The following is a 27,322-nucleotide window of genomic DNA, read 5'->3' as shown; positions in this document are numbered from 1 at the left end:
TTTATATGATAATGCTTTAGCCCGTTGTTCTGAACTGTTTTGAAAATAACATTTAGTTTATTTTATTTCCCCATTGAGCTGGGCTTTGAGGTTCTTTCGATTAAAAGAGTCAAGTTGTTCAGTTCTTGAAATTTTTCTTAAAATATTTCTTAAATGATTTTTATGCCCTGCAGGTTTTTAAAAAAAATTTATTTTGTTATTATATTCTACACTTTTTGGAGATAGGCTCTCTCACTGTAACCCAGAATAGCCTTGAAATCTTAATCCTGCCTCAGGCTATTGAGTCCTAAGATCATAGGCCGGCATGGACTGGCACCCCAAGGTTTGTCTTCCTCAAATGTTACACAGTGTCTAGTCCTTTCTGCTAGCCTGTTCATCCTCTCCAAGAGGAACTACGTCAGATAAGACACAATCTGCCTCTTTTGAAGTTTACGTTTGTTGTCTTGTATTTTCTGAGTATTTCCTTAAAAAAAAAAGAAAGTCATCTTTGCAATGTCTCGTGAAAGTATACATGCCACTCTCCTTGAAGACACCTATCAAATCCTCATGATGTTTTTCACCTTGTGTAGTTTTTGTTTCATTACAATGTGTTTTGTTTTCATTGATGACTTGTTTCATCTGTGTCCTTTTATGGTACACATGCAAGCAAGCAAACACAGGGTTTTGTTTGTTTGTTTTAATTTTTAATGACAGAATCAAAAATATACCTAAAAGTATTTGGAGGCTGATTATGGGATGGTTCAGGTATGGCAGTCTGTAGATGGTCTATCCTTTCGTCTTAGCTCCAAACTTTGTCTCTGTAACTCCTTCCATGGGTGTTTTCTTCCCAATTCTAAGAAGGGGCAAAGTGTCCACACTTTGGTCTTTGTTCTTCTTGAGTTTCATGTGTTTTGCAAATTGTATCTTGTATCTTGGATATTCTCAGATTCTGGGCTAATATCCACTTATCAGTGAGTACATATCATGTGAGTTCTTTTGTGATTGGGTTACCTCACTCAGGATGATGCCCTCCTGGTCCATCCATTTGCCTAGGAATTTCATAAATTCTTTTTTTTAATAGCTGACTAGTACTTCATTGTGTAAATGTACCACATTTTCTGTATCCATTCCTCTGTTGAGGGGCATCTGGGTTCTTTCCAGCTTCTGGCTATTATAAATAAGGCTGCTATGAACATAGTGGAGCATGTGTCCTTCTTACCAGTTGGAACATCTTCTGGATATATGCCCAGGAGAGGTATTTCTGTATACTCCGGTAGTACTATGTCCAATTTTCTGAGGAACTGCCAGACTGATTTCCAGAGTGGTTGTACAAGCTTGCAATCTCACCACCAACGAGGATCCATCCCATAATCAGCCTCCAAACGCTGACACCATTGCATACACCAGCAAGATTTTGCTGAAAGGACCCTGATATAGCTGTCTCTTGTGAGGCTATGCTGGGGCCTGGCAAACACAGAAGTGGATGCTCACTCTCAGCTATTGGATGGAATGCAGGGGTCCCAATGGAGGAACTAGAGAAAGTACCCAAGGAGCTAAAGAGATCTGAAACCCTATAGGTGGAACAATAATATGAACTAACCAGTACTCCAGGAGCTCATGTCTCTAGCTGCATATGTATCAGAAGATGGCCTAGTTGGCCATCATTGGGAAGAAAGGCCCCTTGGTCTTACAAACTTTATATGCCTCAGTACAGGGGAACGCCAGGGCCAAGAAGTGGGAGTGGGTGGGTAGGGGAGTGGGGGTGGGGGGAGGGTATAGAGGACTTTTGGGATAGCATTTAAAATGTAAATGAAGAAAATTCCTTGTTAAAAAATTATCAAAATGCCTAAGATTTCATTGTAACAGTAAATGTTTACATATAGTATGTAAATATATACCTAATAAAAATTATTCCTAATTTAAAAATATATATATATACCTAAAAGTGAAGTTTTTGGAAAAACCATCTGTTTATCTCTTTCTTTTATCATCCCCCAAACTTGACCTTGACCTCTTGCTTGGCCTTGTCCTTGAGAGCTGGGTCTCTAAAGACATCCTTTTTGACAACAGTTTTGTCCAAAGGGATATTCTCAGAATAATTTGTAAGTATGAAGTTATTGTAGTTATAAACTTTGAAAAAGGATTTGACCTTTGATCTCTTGATGATTTTCTTCTTGCCCATGGCAACAGCCTCTTTTCAGCCAAAGTGGTCAGTTCCAGCCACCAGTGCATGCTTGTAAGTGCAGTGACACTTTCACTGTTCTTCACGATAACAGCTTTGTATCTGGAGTAGCATCTAGCTCAGACCATCACCACTTTTCTGGGTTTCATGAACTTTTCCATTTCCACAGCAAGCAGCCAGCACCCAGCTGGGAGAAAAGAAGGACACTTCTCTCATTGGTAACTTTGGAGTTAGAACTTTCCTCAGATACATATCTGGTAATTTTAACTATCCATTCATATTGAAGAGAGAGGCCCTCAAGTACCCAATAGAATTCTGAGCTTGTGATGATGCTTATGAATGTTGCAGACTAATAAGAGTGGTATAGCCACTTTTTTTGGAAAAATATCTTGGGGTCTGAGTGTGAAATGGTCTACATAATCTCATATATTTGAAGGCTTGTTCCCCAGCTGATTGTGTTATCTAGACATTTAGAGAATCTTTAGGAGGTGAGGTCTTGGCAGAATAGGTGGCAGTAAAGTGTTATTAAGTTAGTTCTTCAGGTGTCAATAATGAAAGTTAAAAAGAATCCTGAGCAAAATCACAAATGCCTAAAGGACACTTTTAGGTGGGCCTTGGGGATTTGTACCCTGGCCCTGCTTCCTGTCTGCTTTCTTTTTCCTGACTGAATGTGGTCACTGCTTCACACTTATATGTCATGCCTGCTGTGCTGTGATAGACTCATCCCTTCTCAAACTAGAAGCCAAGATGAAATTTCCTTCCCTTGTGTTGTTTTTGTTGTTTGGTTACAAAATAGTCAGTAATTCAAGCCTTTAGTGTTTTGTTATGGGCTAATCAGATTACCAAAAAACCAAACCAAACCAAGAACATACAACTTTCTTTGGCACCTGACCTGAGACTTTAGCCGTGACAGCTCTTGTTTACGAGCATTTAAAACTCAAACACTACCCCTTTTGTCTCCAGTAAATTTTCCCTGCCCTCATCTGTCTCCCATTTTATAAACTTGTAAACAAAGATCTAATTGATGGTGACAGTGATCCACTGGAACATAGGACCTAATGACACCCTAAAGCAGAATTCTATGAACTTCTACTTGTGAGCTCACAGTTGTTTACAATCCCAGATGTGTTGTCAGTGTTTGTGATATTGCTCAGGATTATTTTTAACTTTCATTATTGACACCTTCGGAACTAACTTTATAACACTTTTCTACTTATGACCATCCAGAGACTTCCCCACCTGGGGATCCATCCCATAAACAACCACCAAACACAGACACTATTGCAGATGCCAACAAGAGCTTGCTGACAGAAGCCTGATATAGCTGTCTCTGGAGAGGCTCTGCCAGTGCCTGACAAATACAGAAGTGGATGCTTGCAGCCATCCATTAGATAGAGCACAGGGTCCCCAATGAAGGAGCTAAAGAAAGGACCCAAGGAGCTGAAGGGGTTTGCAGCCCCATAGGAGGAACAACAATATGAACTAACCAGTACCCCCAGAGCTCCCTGGGACTAAACCACCAATCAACGAAAACACATGAAGGAACTCATGGCTCTAGCTGCATATGTAGCAGAGGATGGCCTAGTCAATCATCAATTGGAGGAGAGGCCCTTGGTCCTGTGAAGGTTCTATGCCCCAGTATAGGGGAATGCTAGAGCCAGGAAGCAGGAGTGGGTAGGTTGGTGAGCAGGGGGAGTTGGGAGAGGATAAGGGATTTTTGGAGGGGAAACTAGGAAAGGGGATAACATTTAAAATGTAAATAAAGAAAATATCTAATAATAAAAAGAAAATTTAAAAAACCATAACACTTTTCTACTTTAATTTCCATTTACATATGAGCCCTAACACCCCCTTTTTACCTGCTATATTTCCCCCATTCTCAGTGTTTGTGTGAGTTGACATTTTTATGTTCCCTTAGTGTGTGTGTGTGTGTGTGTGTGTGTGTGTGTGCATGTTCATATTCATTATTCATGTGCAAGAATGTGTGGTGCATATGTTCTAAGATACATTCATGGAAATCAGAGTTGTTTGTCTTTGCCTTTCACATTGCTTGCAACAGGGGCTTTTTATTGTTGTACAACTCTATATCTCAGGTTAGCTGGCCCATAAGCCTCCAATATTCTTTTGTCTTAATGGCCTATCACACCACAGGAGCACTTGTATTAGAGGTGTTCTACATGGGTTCTGGGGATTCAAAATTTTATCCTCATTCTTGCTCATGGTTGATCTCAATTGTCAATTGGATAGAATCTAGACTCACCTAGAATGCAAGCTTCTAGGTATGCTTCTGAGGGCTTATCTTGACAGTAATAATTGTCATTGGAAGGCTGACTCTACAAGTGGGCAGCACCATTCCCTAGGCTTGTGTCCCAGATGCTTCCAACTGAGGATTCTAGCTGAGCAGCAGCGTCCACTGTTCTTTGCTTCCTGCGGGTGCAGTGTGACAAACTGAACTTCTGATGCTTCTTCCTTGCCTTCATTCTCATGGTGGACTACATTCTCCTCATCATGATTGACTGAATTCTTGAACTACTAGCCAAAAGCTAAAATATACCTTTTTAAATTTTAAGTTGATTTTCTCAGGGTATTTTACCACAGCAACAGGAAAAGCAGCTGTAACACATGCCTTCCAACTGAGTCATTGCTATGGGTCTGCTCTTGCCTTTTCTTTCTTTGATTTGTTTTTCTTATGAAGGAAGAATAAATTAGAAGTTAAGTGGCCATCTTACTCGAGAGTATGTATTATTTTTTAAGAGATAAACAATATTAAATGGAACCTTTCTCTTGCCTTCAACTGCTCTGGACACATATGTGGCTTATGTCAGTAACATTTGGAAGAAAAGTGGGGAAATAATGAAGAGATTCTTCATAGAAGCTAGTTTACTTTTTGTTGTTGTTTTTTAATGCTTGGTTTATTTGGTTGGTAAATTGAGGGTTTTTTCATGTCTTCATCTTAACCCTCTAGTATCAGAAATCCTAAAAAGATCATGGCCTTCCTTAGGCAGGTAGACTATTTAGTGTAAAAGCAATTAATTTAAAAGTCATTGTCAATTTAACATAATTCTGAAGAGTTAGAAATTTTCTTCATTCAAAATGTCAACCACTTTTGATATGATTGATAGGAAATTGGAAATGATTTGTCTAGATAAACACACATCCAAGGTAAATGCCCAACAAATTATATTAAGAAGGGGAAATATTAACCATTTAGGTGGAACCATGACAAGAATTGGTTTAAAGTCAGTTTATAAAAATCACAATAATTATGTCTATTTCATTTGCAAACACAATGGCCATGTTGGATATTGTGAACAGATGTGGCTTTAGCACCATGGGACCCAGAGGTATTTTGATCCTATGACCAGGCTAGGGAGAACATCAAGGGTGGGAACTATCATGCTATAGAGAGGACCTTGCTCCTAGCAGCAGCTGAGTAAAAACTCTCCAGAGTAGACTTTATGGAAGCACTGGGGAAGTAGTTACACACAGGGTTAAATGACATCATGGAGAATGACAGCTTGAAATATGTGAAAACTAAGCTTACAACAAGTGGACCTATCATTCTTGATGGGGTCAATTAAGGACTGAGAACAAGAAACACAAGAAAATACTATAATCTCTTATGGAGACTCATGGCTAACTTGTCAAAACAAATTCCATTCCCTAATGAAGCAGTCTAGCAAGGGATGACCTGTATGAAAACATAAAAATATTAAAAAATTTAGAGTACATATTTTCATAGGATTACTGGGAGACTCTACCCCGCCTAAGAATTGAAACAGAGGGGAGGGTGGGAGGTGTGGACAGCTTGTTGAACTTCATATTGTACCTTCATATTCCAGAGACCTGCCAATAAGGTGAATTATCAACTAAGGAATATTCCCATGTCTTCTCATGGAAGCTGTTCCCTTCTCCTTCTCTCTCTTGTCATTCTCATTTCTCTTTGTCCTTGACATCTGTGTCCACTAGTCTCTCTTTACTGTTTCACATAGGGTCTCTGTGCTACTGTCTCTGGTGCACACACACACACACACACACACACACACACACACACACACACACGGAACATCTATCTATCTATCTATCTATCTATCTATCTATCTATCTATCTATCTATCTATCTATCTATCTATCTATCTCTATCATCTATCTTCTCTCCTACTTCTTCTCCTACTTCTTCTTCTTCTTCTTCTTCTTCTTCTTCTTCTTCTTCTTCTTCTTCTTCTTCTTCTTCTTCTTCTTCTTCTTCTTCTTCTTCTTCTTCTTCTTCTTCTCCTCCTCCTCCTCCTCCTCCTCCTCCTCCTCCTCCTCCTCATTCTTCTTCTTCTTCTTCTTCTTCTTCTTCTTCTTCTTCTTCTTCTTCTTCTTCTTCTTCTTCTTCTTCTTCTTCTTCTTCTTCTCTCTTCTCTCTTCTCTCTCTCTCTCTCTCTCTCTCTCTCTCTCTCTCTCTCTCTCTCTCTCTCTCTCTCTCTCTCTCTCTCCACAGCAGGTTTACTGCTAAGCACTCAGTTTATATTTTAAAGTCTAGTTTCCTGATAGTTGTCAGCAACTGGAATAATTATTCAATTTCAGTTTTTCCAACTTTAGTTGAGATGCTTGAAGCTTGCTTCATGCATGTGTAGTTGAGTCACCAACTGAGGATTAGGGAAGAGTTTGTATGCAGAATTTTGAACTTTGTCTGAAAAATCTCTTGGAATCTCTCCCCTCACTTGCTACATGATATGCTTGGTTTGAACTCTGTCCTCTGTCTCTTCAACAAGGTTTTAGCTGAATCCCAGACTTCCTGAAGAAAAAACAAATAGACTAAAGCTTGCCCTCAGGCATAACAAATAAGAAACTCACTTTGGGCCATCTTATTATTATTATTTTTTTACACCTGTACAGACTAGTCCTTGCCTGTTCTTGGTCCTTTCTAAGATTTATTAGGATAGATACATAAATTTTTACCTTTCCCCATGTCTCATCTGTGGGAAGTGTGCACCAATACAAGAATACAAGCTGCTTTGCCATTACTAGAAGCGGAACTGTAAAACTCAATTTTACTAGACAGCAAAATGTTATGTGAGCCAGGGAAAGCAGTAAGCTATGGCTGTGCACATTTTTCACTTCTTGTTTATAGCTGCTTTCAAGCTGCAGTAGAAGAGTTGAGTGCTTACAACAGAGATGTGCAAAAGCAGGGGGCCACGAGATCTAAAACACAGACCATATGACCTTTATAGAGAAAGTTTGTCAATCCTTAATTCATAAGAATGGATAGACCAGGCATCCTGGCAACTCTGCACAACCTTTGCTTCTTATCACTAGGATGTAGAGAATGAAATGGTAGAAAGTTTCATGTTGTTTATTTCTGACCTGAACTTGCTTAGTAGCCACGTGAGTGTGGTCGACTAGGTGAAGAGGCTTATGTTTGGGTAGACTAGGAGGGAACTGAGCTGGGGTGGAAATTCTTACCTAAGCTTGTGCAGATGCACAGTAAACACATAATCTTCACCTTGCTCTAAGTTCCCCAGTGAGTGTGTCCTTTCCAGTCTCCTGCTAGAATGTCCTCATTCTTGACAATTACTAAATTCTAGTAACTTCGGGGTTGTTAAGTCAAGATCTCATTATGTAGCCCATGTATAACCCAGGTTAATTTCAAACTCAAGTTTTCTTGTATTGGCCTTCTAATTTCTGGCATTACTGGCTACCATTCTTAGCTTTGCAATTCAGGTTACTTTTGCTTTTGTTGTTGTTTTGTTATGTTTTGTGTTTTGAGGCTGGTACAAAGAGAAATGAAGACTGCCTTTACTGTATTTTTGCTTTTTTTTCTGATTATATTCCAAAATTCTCTCTTCAGCCAGGAAGTTTGATATGAGTCTCAGTCCTGGGTATATAACGGGTATATAACTGCTCATTCACTATTTACACTCAGACAGAAAATGTATCCCTCACTTAAAATATCAAGAAACAGGAGGGAGAGAGGTGGTAGGGAAATCAGATGGGAGAAGGGAGGGAAAAACCATTCCCTCCTCACCCTTTAAAGCTGTTCCATTCTTTTGATATATATCTACCCCCATTCCCATTTTCTGACCATGTTACCTGCTTATTGAATGTAAAGCTAAATTAGGTGTATTGCTTCTAACTCTGACTCCTCATCAATAAAGAAGTTTAGCCCATATTCCTAGTCACATACTATGCTGTATTAGTACTCTTGCGAGAAAGGAGTAACTGTCCATTGGCAAGCTGTCTGCCCAGTTATGTTTTGCTGGTAGACCTGCACATTGCCCTGAAAGGTGCTGCAAGCCTGTATCATCTTTATTTTCTCTCCTGTTGGCTGACACCTTGTGCAGGAAGCCAATCTATGGTTGTCTCCATGTCACTACCTGAGAAAGTGAGCTTGAAGCCAGCTTTGCAGAAGCAGTTTCTGGGCCCTGCAGATACTCTTCAGGGTCAAAATCTGAAAGAAGAATGAGAGTCCTCACCTTGTCCCTGTTTTTCAAATAGTCTTGGGCACAGAGCTATAGTTTTTCGTTATCACTATAGTGCTAAGCATCCTTAAAGGGTCCAGTATGAAAGCATATTTGGGTACAGACTATCAGTTCCAAATTTCTTATAAACAGCAGAGGAAACATCTGAAGTGGAAAGGAAACCCATGTCCTGAAAGTGTGTGATGCAAGTGTTAATGGCCATCTTTTCTCTGAACTCCTAGTAGCATATGAACTGTCTGAATAGCATTTCTCCAACTTTGCCTCATTTTAAGCACTATCATTTTAAAAAACCTATTTATGTTAAAATAGGGACTGACAGTCTCTTTGCTTCCTCTGCTTGGACCTCACTTTCTTTTCACTGTGAGTGCTTCTTCCTTTAGTATCTACCTAGTCCTCAGAGAGCTTCACTTGGCCCCACTCTTCCTTCCAGCCTTCTTCTCGACTCTCACTCTCTCCACCAACCCTGTCTAATGAAGGCATTTATAGCTGGACACAGCCTATCCCCTCTACCATTTTGACAGGGTTGATCCACATCCCCTTATTTGCTGTACTTTTACTAGTTTTCTACCACAGGGTCACCTCATCACCCATCATATAACTTACCCATTTTATGTGTTTAAGCCACTGTCAATCTTCCTCTCTTGGGATGGATACATATTCTGTGATAATGAGTATCATTATTCAGCTTATTAATGTATGCAAAATATTCAGCAAGGCAATTGCTGGCTGTGTGAATGAATGCTGGCCTCCCTGTTCTTTCACACTGCAGCTCATGTCTCTGTTGAGCTTTCACTTTATTTCTGTCTCGAGTAGGTCCCCCTTTCTTCCAGGCCTGGTCACTCCTAGAATTTGAAGACAACTCCTCTACCTAGTGCTCTGCTGCCATTATTATTGTCTTAGTTAGGGTTTTACTGCTGTGAACAGACACCATGACCAAGTCAACACTTATAAAGGACAACATTTAATAGGGGCTGGCTTACAGGTTCAGAGGTTCAGTCCATTATCATCAAGGCAGGAACATGGCAGCATCCAGACAGGCATAGTGCAGGAGGAGCTGAGAGTTCTACATCTTCATCTGAAGGCTGCTAGCAGAATACTAACTTCCAGGTAGCTAGGATGAGGGTCTTATAGCCCACACCCACAGTGACACACCTACTCCAATATGGTCACACTTACTCCAACAGGGCCACACCTCCTAATAGTGCCACTCTCTGGGCTGAGCATATGCAAACCATCACAATTATATTAGATTCGAATGAGGGAATATCTATGTATCTGTGCCTTCATTTCCTCCTATTCAGCATGCACTTTCATGACTTATTAGGCTCCTCCAAGATACTAACATGCTACATATACGACTTAAAATGACCACTTTAATCAGTAGGGTAGAGGACTTGGGCATCATTTCATATGAGGATCGACTTTATGTTGAATGTCCTACTTTACTGATTCTGAGCATTCCCTGTCCAGCAGGGAATTTCCTTTGCTGTGTCTATAGCTTTCTGCCAGGTTCCTGTATTCTCTTTCCCTAATGATGACTGTTCTTTCTTTTCCTTACTTTTCTAGGTTTTCTGAATCAAAACCTAGAAAAATCCATTCTATGCAATAACTATGGGACATGGGGTAGCTTTAAAATTCATCTTCTGTTGTTATACTGAGTCATTTCAATGAAAACTCCATGCCATGTAATGTGTACTCAATGCCCATGAGACAAAAGTTGCTGGAATATCACCCATGGTCAAAGATGCATCTTCCTCATGTCTCCACCCAGTGACCTAGGAGCAGCAGGTGTTTGTTTTGTAGTTCTGAATTTTTTTTTTTTTTTTTTTTTTTTTTTGGTGACAAGTTTCTGTGAGATCCAGAGCAAACCTCAGGGCACTCCCCCCCTCCACCCCCCAACACACACACCTGCCATATCACTAAATGGAAATCATTAGTGAGAATCAGGCTAGATAAAGACCCCAGGCATACATTGATGATTCTTAATCTAGCTGAGTATGAGAACTGCCAAGGGAGCTGTTAAAAATTCTGATGCTGTGGCTGGGGAGATGGCTTGTGGGTTAAGTGCTTGTTGCCCAAGGCTGAAGACCTGAGTTTTGATGCCCTGAATCTGGATGCAATAACACACTATAATCCCAGTTCTCCTAAGGTTCAATGAGAAGTAGACACAGAAGAATCCCCAGAGGCCCATAAACTAGCCTGGAGCACACAACAGTTAACAGCAGAGACCTTGTCTCAGATAAATTAGAGACAAGGATTGGTACCCAAGATTGTCCTCTCATCTGTACCCATGGATTCACAGACATAGATACACAGATACACACACACACACACACACACACACACACACACAGGAACACAAACAAATAAAAACAAATAAAACAAAACAATAGCCAACAATTTTAAAACTCTAATGTTATTTACAAGTGAGGCAAATCTCAAGGGTAGACCCAGTACTAGCACTGAGAACCCTAAAGTGGCGCAGAGGACTGTGGTTGTAAACTTCTGGCAGCTGTAATAGGAAAGCTCACACATTGTGAGGGATGAGGCTCTAACTAAGAGTAGAAGGAAAATGAAACCAACATGTTTACACTTCCTGAAGGAGTACATACAACACGGGGTAGACAGACACTTTATGCTTCACAGCTGTGCATATCCACAGAAGTGATGTTGCATCTCCCTGTGGAGCAGAACAAAGAAGTAGTCTCTTTGTGATGCCACGGTAGACAGTAGATGTGTAGTAAATGCTTTGCAATCACAGAGGAGAAGCCACCTACCCTTATGTGGGAAGTAAGGAAACAGACTTGTGTGATTTTTCTGACTTGTGCCAATTTATTTGTAATTATAAAATGTTTGTTTCAGCCTGACCTTTATCTGGATAAGCAGGTTGAGGAGGAAAGAATTGAGGACTTGAGGGCCCCATTAGTGTGACTCTAATCCCCCAAGGGGAAAATCTACACAAATCTCCCAATGAGCTAGCTGCTAATCCTTCTCCTTCATTAATGAGGTAGGAAATTTCCCTGCTCCTGTCCTGGGATGGTTCATTAGCCTCAGAGCCATTCTCCTTCCCCAGGAGGCTTCTTTAAGATGACTCCATCAGGATTCTGAAGGTGTGCTGAGAGACTGAGGTTGGCCTCTTGTAAATGGCCGTCTGGGAATACAGACAATCAGTGCCATTTACCCTCTAGCACCTGAGGTAAGGTCAGTGCTACACCAAACACATGGCTAAATTCTATGAAGGTGTTTGTGTGTGTGTTTGGATGTGTCACAGAGAGAAGACACAGTGTGATAGAGACAATTCTAAATGTTTCCCCAATCTGTTTCTTCTGCCTTGGCATGCTGAAGGTCATATTTCTCATTCTCCACTGAGGTTAAATTAGAATTATGTATTTGATTTTGTCTAGTAGTCTATATCAAATTTATATAAGCAACTTCTGCACCCCCAGCCTTAGAAAGTATTTCATCCCTCACTACTCTTTTCCTTTACTGCATCAACCCTACAAGTCTACATTAAACGATGGCTCATAAGATAGAGAAACTTGAATCCCTTGAATGGGAATTTTATCAGTGAGTCCCTGGCCTCACTGGACTTTACATACACTAAGTTAAAGAGTGAGAACTTGAGGTTTGTCTGTTGCAGCAACAAGAACTTGTGTATGCTGCCTAAGACATATGGACATACCATACTTCAAGCGTATGTATAAAATATAGATAAGCTTAGAATATATTCTTATGGAGAACAATGCCATAGACTTACAATTGGAGATATAACTATACTCTTGCTCTCTCTTTCTCTCTTTTCCCTCACCCCCACACAATCTCAGTTCACTTCTAAGTATTTGCTCCAGTTTACAAGGCACCCTGACATGCTCCTAATGGACATAGGAAGAAATACACAGAGAGCAATCCAAGTCCTAAGTAGTAGAAATTCTGGTAGTTCAGAGCTTATGCTGCACTAACACCCCTACCCCCACCACAGCTCTCAGTTCCCTACCCTGTCAATCTCCCTTAATTGATAAAAGTTCTCACTTTGGGTCTTTCTTTCTATCTAGACACTAGAGAGACTTCAAATTACTCATCCAAGGCCTTTTCAGATTCAAATTTTTCTTGAGCTAATCACCTATGAAGCTGCAACTTCCAGTGTGGGGTGGGCTAAACTGAGCTATGTCTCCACAGCTTGGCTGTAAAAGGACTCAGTTTCTCAGTCCAAATACCTACGTTTGACTTGTGACTTCGGGTTCTCATTCTGGAAGGTTTCCTCACCTTACCTCATGGTTTTCCAGGTAAGATCAGGGAGAAAGTGTTCCAGTGCAGGAAGCATGGCCAGGAGGAGCCTGTTGTGTGCTACACCTTGACAGATGGTGACAGGTGTGGGTAGAAGTGAACTGTGGAGTACTCACACTACAGTTGAGTTGTACTGCTTTAAACCAGAAGCACAGTGGAAGAGTGTACAATGCACAGAGGTTTGGAGGAAGAACAGAAGTGGGAGAATGAAGGAAGTCTTCTCAGAGGAGGTGAACCTTGTGCTACCACTTCAGGGATGATTGGGAATCTGACAAGTAACCAAAGAGAGGAGAAAAGTGCAGACAGAACATTAGCACTTTGCACAGTCTGGTCTCCAGTCGAGTTGAGGTCTGAACCCCAGGACCCAGTGATGATAATTCACCTACATGGCATGGTAGGCATTCCCTCATGTCTCCTGAACTCAAGGCTCCTGTCAAAGTTACTGTGCCCACAGCCCCCACAGTAGAAGTGTGGCTAATAGTCACATAGACAATGTCCCAAGCTTCTGACGTTCAGGCTACACTCCTCCCCAGTTACCTGGCAGCAATAAGATAACAGCCCACCGTAAGAGGGGCTTCTTGGCCCCACCTCACTTTCTTACTCTTCTCTCTCTTCTCTTCTCTCTCCTCATCCTCTCCTCTCCTCTCCTCTCCTCTCCTCTCCTCTCCTCTCCTCTCCTCTCCTCTCCTCTCCTCTCCTCTCCTCTCCTCTCCTCTCCTCTCCCTCTCTCCCTCTTACTCTCCAGCCTTTCTTCTTTCTCTCTCCTTTCCTCCTTGTCTCCTCTTGACCATGGATGGCCTCTCTCTCTCTCTTACCTTTTCTCTTTCTCCCTAGATTTCTACAATAAAGCTCTAAAACCATAGACTGTCTCTGTTCATCAAGGCCCACTGTGCTTGGATGATGGAATAGGCTTTCCTCTAATGAGCCATTTCTAATCTCTAGATGGAAGGCCTTCCTGTGCTCCAGTCAAGGCCAGACTAAGGACTCTTACCTGTGTGGGAATCTCTCTCCCTCTGCCCTCTCTCCCATAACCCCGGGGCCAAGGGTGTTGCCCCGGGGCCCCAGGTTTCGGGAGCTGCCCCTTGTACACCCTCCATCGAGTGGGGTCAGTGGCTTAGATGCCTGGCCAGGCCGAGTAGAAAGCATCTGGCAGCCCTCCCTCATCCGCCTGCCCAGAGCATAGGAGGAACTCTGGCAGGACATGGGCTCCTCCCTTCCCCCTCTTTCCCCCACACTCCTCTGAGTTCCCACAAGCACTCTCAAAGATCAAGAGGTATAAGAGCACAGCCACTTTGTGGCTCTTGGTGGAAAAATGACCTTACATCTTTAACTTCAGATTTGTGTTTTCCATATCTCAGTGTTTCCAGTTATACTTGAAAATCTAAAATTATATTTTCCTACTTATTCTTGTCCTTGGCTTCCCCTCTTCTGTGTGTATTAGTACCTGGGCACATGAACTGCAATGAACATGTGGAGGTCAGAGGACAGCTTGCAAGAGATGGCTCTGCCCTTCTACCATATGGGGCTCAGGACTAAACGCAGGTCACCAGGTCTGGCAGGGAATGCCTTTGTTTTCTGAGCAATCTGGCCACCCTGTATTACTTTGAAATTTTATATGAGTTTTAAAACCAAGACACACAATGGAATACATAGATTGGCCTTCAAAGACTGCCATTCTGAGACACAAACTTTTGTAAGAAATACCTTACAAAAATAAATAAATAAAAACTACAACAAATAGCATAAGATAAATGAACAAAGATTGATGACCAATGGATCAGAAAGTCTAAGTTTTCTTAAATCACCTGTTTTATGTCTACATTTTTAGAGTGGGATGCTTCTAGCTCATGCTGTTATGTTAGGCTATTGGATTAAGAAATGGTTTCTAGGCCAATTTGTCATCTAACTAAGATTCAAGTCCTTTTTCTAAAAACATACAATTTAAGTTCAGTGCCTCTGTTTTGTGCATTCTGCTTATTGGAGATGATTCTTGAGCAGGGACATTGGGGAATTTGCAAAATATATGCTCAATTGTGGTGTTTAGACAGTAAGGATCTGGCTTTTCTCTGGCTGGAACACAGAAGAAGTTAATTCCTCAGACATAAATAAATGCCATTATTTCTCAAGGATTTTGACAGCTGTGATTTGTTTCTCAAGCTGCTCTTAATGGTAGGCATCCAGGTTGCTCTGGGCATCTAAAAGCTTGCTGGGAACAAAGAAGTAGAAGCAGAAGCAGAGATTTTGAGGTTCAAACTGAGAAAAATATTAGGCATTATCATGGCAAGAAAGGTGAGGAGGGTTGGGTGAAGGGATGATCTTCCTGTGGAGAGTGTCCACAAGAAGGCCAGGAACATTTTGCATATTTATGGAAAATTAAAGATAAATGCAGTGGCCAAAAGCTTTGCAGCAATTAAAGGAAGTGTATTGTCTTTTAAGAGAAAAATGCCTAGCTCCTTTCAGTTCTCAAGGGTACACAGAGTACTGTTCTCCAGACTATCTTCTGGTCACAGAAAATCCTGTTCCCAGACTGTGAGCTCTCCTTTCTTATCATCATTACAAATGCTACTCCCATGAGAGAGGCATGGCTTCTTCCAAACCTTTTGTGCTGTAACCAACACGAATCCCTTTCTTACTTTTCCAACCCTTCACATTTTATTATGTCTTCTTTCTCCAAAGCTTGGGCACAATCACATTTTTGTTTAAGAGCTTCAAAATGCTTAAGTCTGTTTTTCTCAAATGCCACCACCAGTGTACCCATGCCCTCTTTCCTGTTCTCATGGTTCTGTTTTGATTTGCCGACAAGAACATCCTCTTCTCAAACAGTTGTCACTGTTTCCCTCTGTTCTCAGCAGGCTCGAGTTGTCTGGCAACCTACTGGATTTTGTATCTTCCCTAAGCAATGACATGGGCCTGAACATACCTTCTTTGTGTTTTGACATGTGTCTTCTCTGGGGAACTTTACTTTCTGACATTCATCATAAGAGAATTGATTTAAAAGAAGAGATATTTGACATCACAACATAAACTTCCAGAAGCCTGGTGGAGTCTGGGCATTACCAGTTTCTTCTTTTCTTTTCTTTTCTTTTCTTTTCTTTTCTTTTCTTTTCTTTTCTTTTCTTCTCTTTCCCTTTTCCCCTTTTTCCCTTTTCCTCTTTTTCCCCTTTTCCCCTTTTCCCTTTTGCCCTTTTGCCCTTTTGCCCCTTTTGCCCCTTTTGCCCCTTTCCCCCCTTTTTCCCCTTTTCCCCTTTCCCTTCCCTTCCCTTTTCTCTTGTCTTTTCTTCTCTTCTTCTTCTCTCTTTCTTATCCAATTCAGATATCTTGATTATATTAATTCTAAATTTCCACCCTCAAAGCTCCAAAATAATGAGCTGAAGTGAACATTATCAATAAACCATCAAATTTACATATATGTATATATACATACATACATACATACATACATACATAAATACATACCTACATATGGTATACCTTAAAATAATAAGCCTCTTACATTGGTATAATTATAGTAACTTTATTTTGTGAAGGAAAGAAATGCAGTTTGGGAAATTGAAAGTCTTCCTCACTGTTGTATTCAGAATTTCTGATTAAAATCTCAGTAATTGAAGGAGGGTCACATGACCTATGCCTTTATGAAGTGTAACACAGTTCAGTGGGTTACAAACACTGTTATTTTCATATTCATGTTTTAGTGATTCTATTTAAAGATTTCCTGATTTATGGGGCTGAGTAGTTTGCATATGTGCATCTAAGTGCACTATGAATGTGCCTGGTGTCCACAGAGCTGGAAGACAGCATCAGATCACCTGGAACTGGAGTTATGGATAATGTAAGGTGCCAAGTGGGTTCTGGAAACTGAACTCAGGTCCTCTGCAAGAGTGGCCAGCACTCTTAACCTCTGAGACACCTTTTCAACCCCCATTTTTATATGATTCTTTCTTTAGGTTTCCCTTTTTACAGCAGTGATAGAAAATTCTATGCTGGAATACCAGGAATGATAGCAACATTTGCAGAATGATGATGCTTGCTTCTCTTCCATGTGACTGTTCAGAAAAAAAAGGCACTCTATCCACTAGGAGCATTGCTCTGCAGAGCCATTCAGGGATCTAGTTACCATCCATCATATGACATCTTCCTCTTCTGTAACACACCATCAGTGACTGAATCCACCATGTTCAATGTGGTAAAGAAGGTAGACAGAAGAAATTGTGTTAAAAAGAGGAGGAGGAGGAGGAGGAGGAGGAGGAAGAAGAGGAGGGAAAGGAGGAAGAGGGAGGAAGAGGAGGAGGAGAGAGATGAGGAAGAGGAGGAGAAGGAGGGAGAAGAGGTACAAGAGGAAGAAGAGGAAGAAGAAACTGTGTTAAGGCACTAGCTTGAGGAAAGCATGTGACCCTGTCTTGATAGGCAGCCATGTATCTGATACTATTGACTCCTTTTGCTATCAAATATGAGATCATTTCTGAAAGAATACATAACACACACACACACACACACACAAACACACACATAAGGAGGGAGGGAGGGAGGGGGAGGGAGGGAGAGAGAGAGAGAACATTTGAAATTAGATTTATATACTCTAGCATTTTATATACTCTAGCAAAGTCTGTACCTTCCTGTATTTCAAGTGGATTAGTTCTGGAAGTCTAGTCCCAAGAGGGCCCATGTGCTCTACCACCAGGATGCTGGGAGATGTCCAGATATAATGCACACTCAATGATTATTTGCTGATGAGCCCTAAGACTAAAGACCAGGCAAAATCACCATTGTGTTTTCAAAGGAAAGCATGAGGAGGCATCCTCTTCCCTTTCAGTGCAAGTAAAGGACAATTAGGGGTACAGAGTGATTTCTGTCATCCTCCTTTCTAGACTTGAAAGGTGACCTTAGGGCCTGGAGGTCTGGTGATATTCAGCTAATTGAAGGGAAAGCAGGATGAAAGTCCTTTCTTTAAACCAACACAGAGGGAGAACAAGCCAAAGGTCACAAACATGCAAATGTGTGTTAATTATAAGTTCACAGTGACATCTCTGCTGTTCTGCTTCCATGCCCTTTGATCGCCTTAGAAATTCTGTCTCCATTTAATCAAAGAAGACCCCTCTGATCCTGTAGGCCAGTGCACCACAGGTGACCTAAGTCAGAAGGAGAAAACTGACCTTTCATGGACAGGACATCCCTAGAAATTACTATTAGTTCAACCTGAAACTCATAAGCTTTCTTGGTTTTTTGTTTTTGTTTCTGTTTTTGTGTGTGCGTGTGTGTTTTTGTTTGTTTGTTTTAATCCTCTTGCAATTGTATTAAAAAAATGGTTACCCAATACCAAATGTTCATCCCTGAAAATATGCATACAAGTAACATACAAACTGAACAGGTTGTAGTTATGTTTTTAGGAGTGTGTGTGTGTGTGTGTAGCAACAAAGGATTAAAAAAAAAAAGAGGCCATGAATTGGAAAGAGAGTACGAGATAGCATTTGGGAGGTTTTAGAGGGAGAAAAGGAAGGGCAGTAATGATGTCATTATAATCTGAAAAATAAAGGGAATAGAAAAAAAGGGAAGCACTTTACCTTGCATCCCATGTTCTTGAAAATATTGAATTGAGTAGTAAGTATGAGAATATAATGATGACAGAACATCAGAATAGACACAAATTTAATCTATACGCCTATTTTGTAATCATCATGGGGCTGAAGACATCATACCCCTTAGCAAGAGTCTAGGTGTGAAGAAAACTGGACTGAACCCAGCTTCTCTGGGTCTCCAGCCTTAAACACCATCTCCCTGCAGGGGTGGTCTGCCAATAGGGTTTTGCTGTAGCAACAACTTTCCCATTTGCTTGTTATTATTGCTTATCTGATACTTTTGGCAGAATCGCCTCCCCTCTCCTAGCTGTGGGGCTACAATGGGCAGCTTTACCTCTCCCTGTGGAGGCTTGTAGCCAGTGGTAAAGAATAGCTGTTGTCATTGCAACCACACTGTCTTCCTACATTCCCCCAAGCCTTTTCAATGAATATGAATTTACCTATCCAGTGAACTCATTTGGCACTAAAAATGGGTATACATACCAGAATAAAATAAGGCTTTGCTAATGCTGACTGCATACTCTGGTCTCTGTAAGGAAAATTATCTCAAATAGTTGCTTTATGAAGGGAGCCTGAATTTAACTTTTCCTTTCCCTCCATGCTTCCTCCCTCTGCTCCTTCCTTTTCTCCTTAGTTTTCTCCTCAGTTCATTTATAACATGCTCATTTATCATACAATACCAAGGCATCTTGTATTATAAAAGCTAGTCTGTGGTCTACAGAGGCAGGAATACCTTATAGAAGAATGGGTGCACTACAGAATGAGGACCACTTTCTCCTTAAAACATTCATGATTCACTGATCATTTTGTCAGTGTCAAAAGTAGAAGGGGAAGGAGGCCACAGTTTCTGTCTCCCAGAAGCTACTGTTTAAGGACAGACAGAAAGTCATTTAAAAATACTTATTTCCATTTTATTTAAGAAAGTCCTATCTCACGATTTCAGATGAAGTCTAAATTTAGCTAAGTTTTCTGGTAGCCAAGGCAAAAATGTGTACCGCACTCTGCAAATTCAGTTCTTCTTTCTGGATGATCAAAGGTTGCAGCTAGGAAGTAAATCCAGGATTCCTACTGTGGGTCGACACTGAAGTTACTGCACTCCAATCATTTATAAGCAAGGCTGAATTCTAACCTGGTTGTTATTGAGTTCTCTGTCTAGGTGTTAGGCAAACATTTTGCATTTGGGGTTTGTGTATACATGCAGTCGTAGCAACCAAAGGAAAAGATATATCAATGAATTTCATTCCAAACAGTTTGCATTTACTCTGCCTTGCAAATATTCTTTCTTTGTTTGTATTCTTTATACACAATGTTAGGTTTCATCTAGAAAACTTATTTAAAGTGTATAATGTTGACCATATTGCCCCTCGCTCCCTTTCTTTAGTGCCTCTGACTTTTCTTTTTTAAAATATTTTACTGGTTATTTTATTGTTATTTCAAATGTTATCTCCCTTCCCAGTTTCCCCTCCACAAACTCCCTATCCTCTAGCCCCTCCCCCCTGTTTCTATGAGCTTGCTCCCCCTCCCCACCCCCACTTCTGCCTCAGAAGCCTTCCATTCACCTATCCTGGATCATCAAGCCTCCACAGACCAAGGGTCTCCCCTCCCAGTGATGCCCAATAAGGCAATCCTCTGCTACATATCCAGTTGGAGCTATGGGTTCTCCATGTGTACTCTTGGGTTGGTGGTTTAGTCCCTGGGAGCTTTGGGGTGTCTGGATAGTTGATATTTTTGTTCTTCCTATGCAGTTGCAAACCCCTCCAGCTCCTTCAGCCATTGTCCTAACTTTTCCATTGTGATCCCTGTGATCAGTCCGATGTTTGGCTGCCAGCATCCACATCTGTATTGCTCAGACTCTAGCAGAGCCTCTCAGGGGACAGCTATACCAGGCTCCTGTCAGCAAGTGCTTCTTGGCATCAGTGATAGCTTGGTGTCTGCCGATGGGATGGATACCTAGGTAGGAAAGTCTCTGGATCACCTTTCCTTCAGTTTCTGCTCCACTCCTTGCCCCTGTATTTCCTTTTGACAGGAGTTATTCTGGATTAATATTTTAGAGGTGGGTGGCCCCATACCTCAACCGGGGCCCGTGGCTATCCACTGGATATGGTCTCTATAGGTTCTCTCTCTCCTTTGTTGGGTATTTGAGCTAATGACCTCCCTGTTCGGTCCTGGGAATGTCTTGGGTCCCTGGCATCTGGGACTTTCTAGTGACTACCTCCAGTTGCCCCTCCCCCACTGCTACTCTCTTCCTTTCAAATTCCTAACATTCTGTACTTCTACTCCATCTCTTCCCTTATCTGAAACAGACCTCCTTTCCCCTCCCCCTCCCTCCCAGATTCCTTTCTCCCTCTACTTCCCAAGACTATCTTCTTTCCCCTTCTGAGTAGGACTGTAGCATCCACACTTTGCTGTGTTCTTCTTTCTTCTTGGGTTTCATATGGCGTGAGAGTTGTATCATGGGTATTCTGAGTACATACTATGTGTGGCTTTTTGTGACTGGGTTACCTCATTCAGGATGATATTTTCAAGTATCATTCATTTGCCTGTGTTTCATGAAGTCATTGTTTTTAGTAGCTGAGTAGTATTCCCTTGTGTAAATATACCACATTTTTTGTATCCATTCTTCTGTTGAGGGATATCTGTGCTATTTTTAGCTTTTAGATATTATAAATAAGGCTGCTATGAATATAGTGTGGAGCATGTGTCCTTATTACATGTTGGAGCATCTTCTGGGTATACGCCCAGGAATAGTATAGCTGGGTTCTCAGGTAGAACTATTGACAACTTTTTGAGGAACAACCAGTGTGATTTCCAGAGTGGTTGTACAAGCTTGCAATTCCACCAGCAATGGAAGAGTGTTCCTCTTTCTCTACATCCTCACAAGCATCTGCTGTCACCTGAGTTTTTTTGATCTTAGCCATTCTGACAGGTGTAATATAGAATCTCAGAGTCATTTTGATTTGCATTTCCCTGATGACTCAGGATGTTGAACATTTTTTAAAGTGCTCCTCAGCCATTTGAGTTTCCTCAGTTGAGAACCCTCTGTTTAGCTCTCTACTCCACTTTTAATAGGGTTATTTGGTTCTCTGGAGTCTGACTTGAGTTCTTTGCACATTTTAGATGTTAGCTCTCTAGCAGATATAGGATTGGTAAAGATCTTTTCCCAATCTGTTGGTTGGCATTTGTCCTATTGACAGAGTCTGTAACCCTATAGAAGCCTCTCAATTTTATGAGGTCATATTTGTCAATTCTTGATCTTAGAGTATAAGCCATTGGTGTTCTGTTGAGGAAAATTTCCCTTGTACCAATATGTTTGAGGTTCTTTCCCACTTTCTCTTCTATTAGATTCATGGTATCTGGTTTTATGTGAAGGTTCTTGATGCACTTAGACTTGAGCTTTGTACAAGGAGATAAGAATGGATCAATTCGCATTCTTCTACATGCTGACCACCAGATGAACTATCACCATTTGTTGAAAGTGCTGTCTTTTTTTCTACTGGATGGTTTTAGCTCCTTTGTCCAAGATCAAGTGACTGTAGGTGTTCGGGTTCATTTCTGGGTCTTCAATTCTATTCCATGGATTATCACTATTGCTCTGTAATATAGCATGAGATCAGGGATGGAGAATTCCCCCAGAAGTTCCTTTAGTCTCAAGAATGGTTTCTGATATCCCGTTTTGGGTTTTTTTTTTTTTTTTGTTATTCCAGATACATTTGAGTATTGCTCTTTCTATCTCTGTGAAGAATTGAGTTGGTATTTTGATGGGGATTGCATTGAATTTGTAGATTGCTTTTGGTAAGATTGCCTTTGGCCATCTTTACTGTGTTAATAATCCTGCAAAACCATGAGCATAGGAGATCTTTCCATCTTCTGAAGTCTTCTTCAATTTCTTTCTTCAGAGACTTGAAGTTCTTGACATACAGATCTTTCACTTTTTTGGTTAGAGTCACACCAAGATATTTTATATTATTTGTGACTATTGTAAAGGGTGTTGTTTCCCTAATTTCTTTCTCAGCCTGTTTGAGTATAGGAAAGCAACTGTTTTGTTTGAGTTAATTTTATATCCAGCCAAGTTGCTGAAGTTGTTTATCAGTTGTAGGAGTTCTCTGGTGGAATTTTTTGAGTCACTAATGTATAGTATCATTTGCAAATAGTGATATCTTCACTTCCTCCTTTCCAATTTGTATCTCTTTGATCTCCTTTTTGGCCTAATTGCTCTGGCTAGAACTATATTGAAGTACTATATTGAATAAATAGGGGAAAGTGGGCAGCCTTGGCTTATCCCTGATTTAATGTGATTGTTTAAAGTTTCTCCCTATTTAGTTTGATGTTGACTATTAGCTTGCTGAATATTGTTTTTATTATATTTATGTGTGGACATTGAATTCCTGATTTCGTCGATATTTTTAACATGGAGGGGCATTGTATTTTGTCAAAGGCTTTTCCAACATCTTATGAGATGATTTTGTGTTTTTTTTTCCTATGAGTTTGTTTATATAGGAGATTATGTTGATGGATTTTTGTATATTGAACCATCCCTGCATCCCTGGAATAAGCCTACTTGATGGTGAATTATTGTTTTGATGTGTTCTTGGATTTGGTTTACAAAAATGTTATTGATTATTTTTGCATCAATATTCATGAGGGAAATTGATCTGAAGTTCTCTTTTTTTGTTGGGTCTTTGTGTGGTTTAGGTATCCATATAACTGTGGATTCATAAAATGTATCTGATTCTATTTTATGAAATAGTTTGAGAAGTATTGGTATTAGGTCTTCTTTGAAGGTCTGATAACAATGCTGTACTAAAACAATTTTGTCTTGGGTTAGTTTTGTTTGGGAGACTTTTAATTAATAACTTCTTCTATTTCTTTAGGATTTATGGGACTGTTTAGATGGTTTATCTTACCCTGATTTAACTTTGGTACCTGGTATCTGTCTAGAAATCATACATTTTATCTAGATTTTCGGGTTTTGTTGAGTATAGGCTTTTGTAGTGAGATCTGATAACTTTTTGAATTTCTTCAGTTTCTGTTGTTATATCTCCCTTTTTCATTTATGATTTTGTTAATTTGGATACTGTCTCTGCCCTCTGGATAATCTGGCTAAGGGTTTATCTGTCTTGTTGCTTTTCTCAAAGAACTAGTTCCTGGTTTTTATGATTCTTTGTAAATAGTTCTCTTTGTTTCTACTTGGTTGATTTCACCCTTAAGTTTGTTTATTTCCTGCTCTTGGGTGTATTCACTTCTTTTTTATGTTTTTGTTTTGTTTTGTTTTGCTTTACTTTATGGAGACAGGGTTTCTCTGTATAGCTCTGGCTGTTCTGAAACTCACTTTGTAGACCAGGCTGGTCTTGAACTCAGAAATCCACCTGCCTCTGCCTCTTGAGTGCTGGGATTAAAGGCATGCTTCACCACACCTGGCTACTTCTTTTTCTTCAAGAGATTTCAGTTGTCTTAAATTCTATTCCATTGGTTTAATTGTCTGTTGCTTACCAGTACCAAAAGGGAGCTAAATCAATCCAGTGGGAAAACACAGCATTTTCAAAGAATGGTGCTGGCACAATTGTCGGTTTTCATGTAGAAGAATGTGAATTGATCCATTTCTATCTCCTTGTACTAAGGTCAAATCTAAGTGGATCAAGGAACTACACATAAAACCAGAGACAGTGAAGCTTATAGAGGAGAAAATGGGGAAAAGCCTCTAAGAAATGGGCCCAGGGGAAAATTCCTGAATAGAACAGCAATGGCGTGTGCTGTAAGATCCAGAATTGACAAATGGGACCTCATAAAATTGCAAAGCTTCTGTAAGGCAAAAGACACATTCAATAAGGCAAAGAGACCACCAATAGATTGGGAAAGGATCTTTACCTATCCTAAATCAGATAGGGGACTAATATCCAATATATATAAAGAACTCAAGAAGGTGGACTCCAGAAAATCAAATAACCCCATTATAAATGGGGATCAGAGTTAAACAAAGAATTCTTACCTGAGGAACACCAAATGGCTGAGAAGCACCTGAAAAAATGTTCAGCATCCTTAATCATCAGGGAAATGCAAATCAAAACAACTCTGAGATTCCACCTCACACAAGTCAAAATTGCTAAGATCAAAAATTCATTGTTGGTGAGATTGCAAGCTTGTACAACCACTCTGGAAATCAGTCTGGCAGTTCCTCAGAACATAGGACATAGTACTACCAGATGATCCTGCAATACCTCTCCTGGGCATATATCCAGAAGATGTTCCAACCGGTGAGAAGGACACATGCTCCACTATGTTCATAGAAGCCTTATTTATAATAGCCAGAAGCTGGAAAGAACCCAGATGCCCCTCAACAGAGGAATGGATACAGAAAATGTGGTACATTTACACAATAGAGTACTAGTCAGCTATTAAAAAGAATGAATTTATGAAATTCCTAGGCAAATGGATGGACCTGGAGGGCATCATCCTGAGTGAGGTAACACAATCACAAAAGAACTCTCGTGATATGTACTCACTGATAAGTGGACATTAGCCTAGAAACTTAGGATACCCAAGATATAAGATACAATTTGCAAAACACATGAAACTCAAGAAGAATGAAAACCAAAGTGTGGACTCTTTGTCCCTTCTTAGACTTGGGAAGAAAACAGGTGTGGAAGGAGTTACAGAGACAAAGTTTGGAGCTGAGACAAAAGGACCATGTAGAGACTGCTATATCCGGGGATCCATCCCATAATCAGCCTCCAAACACTGACAACATTGCATACACTAGCAAAATTTTGCTGAAAGGACCCTGATATAACTGTCTCTTGTGAGGCTATGCTGGGGCCTAGCAAACACAGAGGTGGATGCTCACAGTCAGCTATTGGATGAATCACAGGGCCCCCAATGGAGGAGCTAGAGAAAGTACCCAAGGAGCCAAGGGGATCTGCAACCCTATAGGTGGAGCAACAATATGAACTACCCAGTACCCCCTGGAGCTTATGTCTCTAGCAGCATATGTATCAGAAGATGACCTAGTTGGCCATCACCAGGAAGAGTGTGGCCCATTGGTCTTGCAAACTTTTTAATGCCTCAGTACAGGGGAACGCCAGGGCCAAGAAGTGGGAGTTGGTGGGTAGGGGAGTAGTGGGGGAGGGTATGGGGAACTTTCAGGATAACATTTGAAATTTGAAATGTATATAAAGAAAATATCTAATAAAAAATATGGAGGGGAAAAAAGAGATTTCAGTTGTGCTGTTAAGGTGCTAGTGTATCTTCTCTCCTGTTTCTTTTTGGAGGCACTCAGAGCTGAGAGTTTTCCTCTTAGCACTGCTTTTATTGTGTCCCATAAGTTTGCGTATGTTGTGCCTTCATTTTCATTAAATTCTAAAAATTCTTTAACTTTATTTCTTCCCTGACCAAGTTATCATTGAGTAGAGTATTTTTCAGCTTCCATGTGTGTGGGGGCTTTCTGTCATTTTTGTTGTTATTGAAGACCAGCCTTAGTCAGTGGTGATCTGATAGGATGCACTGGACTGTTTCAATCTTGTATCTTTTAAAGCCTGTTTTGTGACCGATTATATGGTCAATTTTGGAGGAGGTACCATGAGGTGCTAAGAAGAAGGTTTATTCTTTTGTTTTAAGATGAAATGTTCTATAGATATCTGTTAAATCCATTCATTTCATAACTTCTGTTAGTTTCACTGAATCTCTGTTTAGTTTCTGTTTCCATGATTTGTCCATTAATGACAGTGGAGTGTTATTGTGTGAGGTGCAATATGTATTTTGAGCTTCAGTAATATTTCTTTTACAAATGTGAGTGCCTTGCATTTGAGGCATAGATGTGCAGAATTGAGAGTTCCTCTTGGTGGGGTTTTTCTTTGATGTGTATGAAGTGTCCTTTCCTATCCTTTTTGATAACTTTCTGTTGAAAGTCGATATTTGATATTAGAATGGCACTCCAGTTTGTTTCTTGGGGCCATTTGCCTGGAAAAGTGTTTTCCAGCCCTTTACTCTGATATAGTGTCTGTCTTTGTCACTGAGGTACATGCCCTGTATTCAGCAAAATGCTGGATACTGTTTATGTTTCCAGTCTGTTAGTCTATGTCTTTTTATTGGGGAATTGAGTCCATTGATGTTGAGAGATATTAAAGACCAATGATTGTTGCTTCCTGTTATTTTTGCTGTTAGAGGTAGAATTAGGCTTGTGTGGTTCTCTTCTTTTGCATTTTTTGTGAGATTAGTTTCTTGCTTTTTGGGAGGTGTGGTTTCTCTCCTTGTGTTGGAATTTTCCATCTATTATCCTCTGTAGGGCTCGAATAGTGGAAAGATATTGTTTACATTTTGTTTTGTCCTGGAATACCTTGGTTTTTCTGTCTATGGTAGTTGAGCATATGCTACTGGATAATTGAGAGTTTTGCTGGGCTGGCATTTTTGTTCCTTTAGGGTTTGTATGACACCTGCCCAAGATCTTCTGGATTTTAGAGTCTCTGTTGAGAAGTCTGGTATAGTTCTGATGGATCTCCCTTTATGTTACTTGACTTTTCCCCTTATTGCTTTCAATATTCTTTCTTTGTTCTGTACATTTGGTGATTTAGTTATTATTTGTTTTTTTTTTTTTTTTTATTTTTATTACATAATTTCCTCAATTACATTTCCAATACTATCCCAAAAGTCCCCCATAGCGCCCCCCACTTCCCTACCCACCCATTCCCATTCTTTTGGCCCTGGCATTCCCCTATATTGGGGCATATAAAGTTTGCAAGTCCAATGGGCCTCTCTTTCCATTGATGGCCGACTAGGCCATCTTTCGATACATATGCAGCTAGAGACAAGAGCTCCAGGGTTCCGGTTAGTACATCATGTTGTTC

General features: G+C 40.4%; 1 pseudogene; it reads right to left on the bottom strand.

Annotated features, from left to right (window-relative positions):
* Positions 1-1,918: 1,918 nt before the first annotated feature.
* LOC110310009 (large ribosomal subunit protein eL27 pseudogene) lies at positions 1,919-2,322 on the bottom strand (annotated as a pseudogene).
* Positions 2,323-27,322: the final 25,000 nt, after the last annotated feature.

This window comes from Mus caroli, unplaced genomic scaffold, assembly GCF_978045245.1.
Source record: "Mus caroli unplaced genomic scaffold, Mus_caroli_1 scaffold_16, whole genome shotgun sequence".
In the NCBI taxonomy this organism is placed as follows: domain Eukaryota; kingdom Metazoa; phylum Chordata; class Mammalia; order Rodentia; family Muridae; genus Mus; species Mus caroli.
The sequence above is the reverse complement of the archived record's forward strand: the minus strand, read 5'-3'. Positions and strand labels throughout refer to the sequence as shown.